This window comes from Pleurodeles waltl, chromosome 1_2, assembly GCF_031143425.1.
Source record: "Pleurodeles waltl isolate 20211129_DDA chromosome 1_2, aPleWal1.hap1.20221129, whole genome shotgun sequence".
Lineage (NCBI taxonomy): Eukaryota > Metazoa > Chordata > Amphibia > Caudata > Salamandridae > Pleurodeles > Pleurodeles waltl.
The window spans coordinates 1,032,055,040-1,032,061,186 of NC_090437.1; the positions used below are offsets into that span (position 1 = coordinate 1,032,055,040).

General features: G+C 39.3%; 1 protein-coding gene across 1 annotated transcript in view; it reads left to right on the forward strand.

The window, feature by feature from the left end:
• The window catches only part of RELL1 (RELT like 1), a 142,086-nt gene extending 136,194 nt beyond the window's left edge, over positions 1-5,892 (forward strand). The window contains exon 8 of the mRNA XM_069202120.1: positions 4,552-5,892. The gene's annotated coding sequence lies outside the window, so the exon portion shown is untranslated. The remainder of the gene's footprint in view (positions 1-4,551) is intronic.
• The last annotated feature ends 255 nt before the right edge of the window (positions 5,893-6,147 follow it).

Here is a 6,147-nt window from a genome sequence, read left to right on the forward strand (position 1 = left end):
AGAGCAAGGACTTTCAAGCCGTCTTAAACAGAGCTCAAAATCACTGCATGAACAATCTTATAGACCTTCTGATGAGGACACTGAGATTCAGCCTATCCTTGAGGTTATGGATGAAAGACAATCAAGGATCCACATCCATAAAAGAGACTGGCAGAATAGTTACTGCACCGCTTCTACAAACCAAAAGGAAGCTGGCCTTTCAGGAACAATTAGACACTGCTCAACCACCAGCAAAAATGTATAAACAGAAGGAGAATCCAGTACCTGCTCATACTTCACCTCATTCACCACAACTTTCTTTTTTGCCTCCACGCACTAGCCCACCACCTTTACCTTCACCAACTCATTCGCAATATTTGCATGGTTATATAGTTGATCCTTGGGATCTCTACGACCCAGATCCTTTTCCGGACAATGATCCTGATTTATACCCTTCTAACCCTTCTCCACCAGAGGACACTACTGCATACACGCAGGTTGTTTCCAAGGCAGCAGCATACCATGGGGTGCTTGGGAACACTGAGCCCCTAGAAGAGGATTTTCTGTTTATCACTCTGTCCTCCACTCGCTCAAGATATCCATGCCTTCCTATGCTACCTGGCATGGTTAAACATGCAGATCAAATATTTAGTGAGCCAGTCAAAGCTAGAGTGATAACTCCACGCATTGATAAAAAGTATAAACCTGCTCCTACAGACCTGTCAAAATTCAGTAATCACATTCTTAGACCACTAATAAAACACATTCCCTTATACATAAAGGAGACAAAAGATTTGTTGATGCTGCTTAAAGATATTCAGTGCAGCCCTCAAGTCAATCCACTTGTGGGTTTAGTTGTGGAAATCTCTGCACTATCCTTCCACAAGAAGAAACATTGAGGATAATGGAGGACCTCCTATATCTGACTACCTGGACACATACCAAACCAAGCCATTTCATACTGGAGTGTATGCATCTGGCACTTACCAGTTTTTTTTTTGTTTGTTATTTGGGGGTACCATGTACTAACAGATAAAAAGTACTTCAGCGGGGAGCACTTTTGTCCCCAGAATTGCCTGTTTTATGTCCAATATTTTGAACCAACCACCATTATGTCAGACAACACCCCATTCAAGAATAACATTGAATTCTGGAAGAGATGCATTTTGGATATTTTGAGCCTATGGAGAGGAGAATCTCGCTACAGCTGAATCATTTACTAAGTGGTAAAACTGACAAAATGACTTCCTCAAGTTTACTTCCTGCATTGACAAAGACACCATTGTTTTCCTTGATGTAAGGCTCTTTCATGACAAAGAAATCGTATGTACTAACACAGGTTCCTGTTGAGGTTTGACAGCCACATCCCATGTCCCTTATGGGAAAACCACCCTTAGGGACAGTTTTTGGGGCTACTCTGGAATTGTTTCCAGACAGATGATTTCATCAAAGTAGACCGTCTCAGTAGTAAACTGAGACACAGAGGCCACCCAGAAGTCATAATACTGAAAGCACGGAAAAGTGCCTGGAACAACAACAGAGAGGCTTTTATTGATTGTGACAGAAGGAAAGAGAAGAGTTGACAGCTTGTGTGTGAGACCAGTTACTCCCCAATCTCGAATGAGGTGAAGAAGGTCATCAATCAGAACTGAAAGAAATTAAAAAATGGTGATATGAGGTTTGATAGAAATGTGTGTGCAGACAGGAGAGATACAAATCTAAAATATGTATTGGTTCATTCAATGACCCATAGGATGACTGAGGAAAGGATCCAGACAGCTATTTTTTACGCTTACCTCTGTATCCAGTAATTTTCCTTGTGGAGTTTGCAAAGTATACCACCTCACAAAGCCACTGAGAGATTAGACTTTAGTCTGGTTAGAGAATGGATACAGTTCATATATACTATCTGTAACTACATAAATGCAGTGTTACCCTATTGCTTGTCCCTGTGGCATGCGGTACGTGTAAATAAGGAACTGGAGAGTGAAACTTTGAAGTTTTATAACATGCAGATATGCCACTGCTGAAATGGTCAACCATTATATTAACATGGGCCACTCTCAGACCAATTTCCCATGTGCAGTCCTTGAACAAGTGTCACAATTGATTCCCAAGTAGAGACGTATCAGAAATTCTTTTGGAAAAGGAACAAAGATGGGCGAATAGGTTCAACACCCACATGACCTGGTTGAATGATTCTGCCTCGAATGGTCGTGACACCTTGATTAAGCCTCTACCTACAATGGGATCAACTCTTCACTTTGTATATCAGAATTATCATATATATCTTATATTTGTCTTACATCACCCACATCACAACAGTGAACTAAGACATTTCCTTCCAACAACATAGAATCTGTTTCGAATGAAATGTCCATCACAAATTATGTATTCAAATCATTTGATACTCTATGGGTTTGGTTATCATTATTATTAAGTGAGCATAAAAGATGCTCTATATAACCTTTATTGAGTGGCCACTTAGGAGGCTTATACTTAAATTTGATTTGCTATTCCAAAGGTTAACAACAAGGTTACACGCTAAAACCACCCCAGCGAGGTGGTGGTTAGGGCCTTTTTTGACTCAGTCCCGAAAAAAAACCTTTTGCAGTACGCAGTGAGGGCAGGAGAAACAAAATTCAAGTAAACAGACTAGCACGTACGTGTTCAGTGTTGTCATCGTGTACATTTACAATGTGATGTTCGACGTCTGAAGGGCCACAATAATTATATAACTGGTGTCTCTGTTCTCCAAAATTCAGGAATTATGGGACCTGACTTAGGTCGATAGCTGGGTAATTCCTTTGGAGTTGTACATAAAGAAAACACTGAATTGATGCACTGCTAAACTTCTGCCAGTCTAAGTTGTACTTTACTCTCCCGGCACAATGACAATGCTTATAGTGCCTCTATGACAGTGTGTGACACAAGGGTCCATCCCGCTTATAACTATCTCAGGAGCGAATACAACCATAGATAAAAGTATGTACCATATCAGAGGGCATACAGGTCTGCTGGACTCTAACCACAGCTTCTGGGTGACTGGGGTAGCACTTCGTATGATGTTTTGATGTGCCAAAAGTGGCCTCACATGGCAGTACATTTATACATAAATGGAGCACAGGGTTTCCCCCTAGTGAACACTACCGCCTTCTTTTCGAAGGGCTGCAGATATGAGGTTGGCACAACACTTCTTAATTGAGAATGCAGTGCATCACGTGCGCACGATCCTGTAAAAATGTAACAATTGTACTGTGGCTGTATAGTAGTGTGATCATTTGTTTCATGCCAACAGACCAACATCACTTGGTAAACCACCAGGTCTCGCTTCCAACCACGAGCCTCATCAGCTAACAGCGGTGACATTTTCCTCACTAGTGTAACCTGTGCATGAATGAAGAATGAGTGTATCTTCCTACAACAAAAACTCATCACTAAAACAAGAGAATTGGCGGGCAGAGTAGTCTTGACGAAAGCTGGAAGGCCTGTGTAGCTGAGCATGACCAGCTGAAGCATGTTGAACTGTGGATGGAGTGATTGATCATTAATTACTCCCCACACATATTTTTAATTTAGCTAGGTTGACCTCAGTAGTAAACAATTTGAGCGGTTAACATAATTGATTTTACCTTTTTGTGATCCCAAAACATCTATCACCAAGTGCTCTCTAAATAAAAAGTGGGGTAGAGCCTGTCTGGTTGTGAGGAAGCATGCCACACAATAATGTGGGTGAGAGTGCCTTTTTACAAAATCGAAATCTGTCCCTGACTGAGTTTCGGTAAAGACTAGGACAAGGATATCTTCCAAAATGTACTGGTGACATCTCTAACTGTTTGATAGGCATTTTTATTGTCATTAGATAAAAGATGCCTAAACTGTCAGGGAAACAGTACGATGAACACCTGTTTGGGAAGTTGCTTTATAAGTTTCCCCTCCGATTCTTTTTTTCCAAAGGCCCTCATAAATTGAATATAAGTGCTAACTGCTTTACCATTTTCTTAATGTATGTATGTTTGCAAGATCGCTTATTCTTTTCCAGTGGTTTAAGGGACCCATTGATGACAGAACAGCCTCTGACAATTATTGTCACACTACTGGACTCCAGAAACACATGGTACCCCCAGAGATAGTTCCAGCTAGTGCTTCATTGACTATGATCCGCACACAAGGCGTTTTTACTGTATGTTGAAAACTGTTGGAGACCTTTTGCCGTATCTGTCTATGAGTGGGCTCTCCTCTCCTTGAGAAGGAATAGTTTACTGATAAAATGCAGGGCCTATATATCATTGTTCATCCAAATTGGAAAAGGTGGGGCCTAGCAGTAATAAAGCCATCATAAAGGTAGGTTTATCTTTTTCATAAAAGTTAATCAGTATGCGGCAAACAATGAATATTCATATATTGATTTCAGCATTGTTTCACAAAGTTGTTTCAGATAGGTGCAATTTTTCTTTACGCAAAAAGGAATAAAGCATGTCTATTCCGAACAACTTTGTGACCATCAGTAATATGCGCTGTTTTTCCAGCAGCTGCTCTGCAGTCTTAATAATGTGTTTTTTGTGTCTGCAGAGCCAGCTTTTAATCAAATGAAGAACCCAATTTTACTGAAAGCTGAACGTGAAGAGAAACATTTGAGAGGATGGTGCCATATCTGTACACTGCCCATCAAGATGAATTTGGAGTTGGAATTTCTGAACAGTTGGATCCCAACACTGCATTGACCCTGTCGTTGTAGAAAACCATTCCTGAAAACTTATTTTGCACTTTCAAATTAGCATTGTTTTGTGTAGAGACTAGTGTTTTGTAACCGTCGTTTAAGTGCTAAACCTTTATAATGCACTGAAGTGCCTTAAGAGTGTAAATGTCTTGTGAGTTCTAATGCGCAGCAACAATGTTCCAAAAACGCCTGTTAATTATTTTAGGAACAGTAGAGCCACGCCAAAATAGTGCCTTGCCCCGCGTGTTTAAAATTATACTGCCATCCTTAAACCTCTATCATTTTCAAAAATTCTTTGCACTAAACTACTCACACGTAATTAACCAGGTGCTTCTGCGTAGGTCGTTCAGAAAGCGTTCTTGCACCAACTAAAGAAATAAAAAGAATGAGCATGCGGTAAATGATCAGAGATTTTTGGCATGCACACAACCTACCAGTAAAGAACAGGTTGCAACATTCAGTCACAGATTTGTATGCTTGTTTGACAAATTGAAGTACATCAACGGATGGGCTATCTCTCTGTTGTTCATTGGCGTGACAGCAAAAAACATTCAAGCCTCATATAGTCAGTGTATGTTATAAATGGAAACCATTTACATATTCTCTCATGCTGCTTGTTGATGTAAATATTTTATGTTATTATTAAGGTATTGCCTAAAGTAATTTAATTTGTTTCCTTTTTTTTTTTGTTTTTTACAGTTAACTGCCATACAAAGATTTTTAAAGGGTTTTGTACGACCTAAAGCCTTTATTTTTAAGCTAACATGTTACTCAGGGCATACAGTCGTCTGAATGTTAATGCATTTAATCATTTCGGGGTTTGAGTGAAATTAAGGGGTTCCTTTCTGTGACAAACACTATAATTGCACAATGAACTCTTGAAGTCGTGTTCTTCTAATATATTTTCAATTTGATCGTCACTTCCACTCTTTACACAAGCATTGCGTCTCTGGAGATGTTAACATTTGTATTGCTGTTTTGATCATGTATTACTATTGTCTTCCTCATAACTTAATTTTATTAACACTGAGTGATGAACTGTACACTTTTTCTGTTTTTTTGACTATCATTCCTGGCTTTGTTGTGGAATATTTTCCTATTTACGAAACTTACAACTGATTTTCTTGTTTTTGAATTTTTTTGTGGTTCTTAGCTTTTTATATCCATAAAAGCAAAAGATTATTGACTGCAAATTTTGATTTATTCTGATAATGCGTGCATGGCTTGATATGTAAATACTCAGGTAATCTCTGCTTTTGTTTTCAGAGGTGCCACTGTCTTCTGTCCACCTGTAATCCAGTAGCTGTGACAACAGCAGCCAATGGAAGTGCATGCCACACACCAACAGATAAATTATTCTAAGAAGAGTTGTATTAATTTATCTCGCCCCTTTAAACCAGACACTGTTTTTTAATGCATGGGTATTTGTACGATAAGAAAAGCCATTA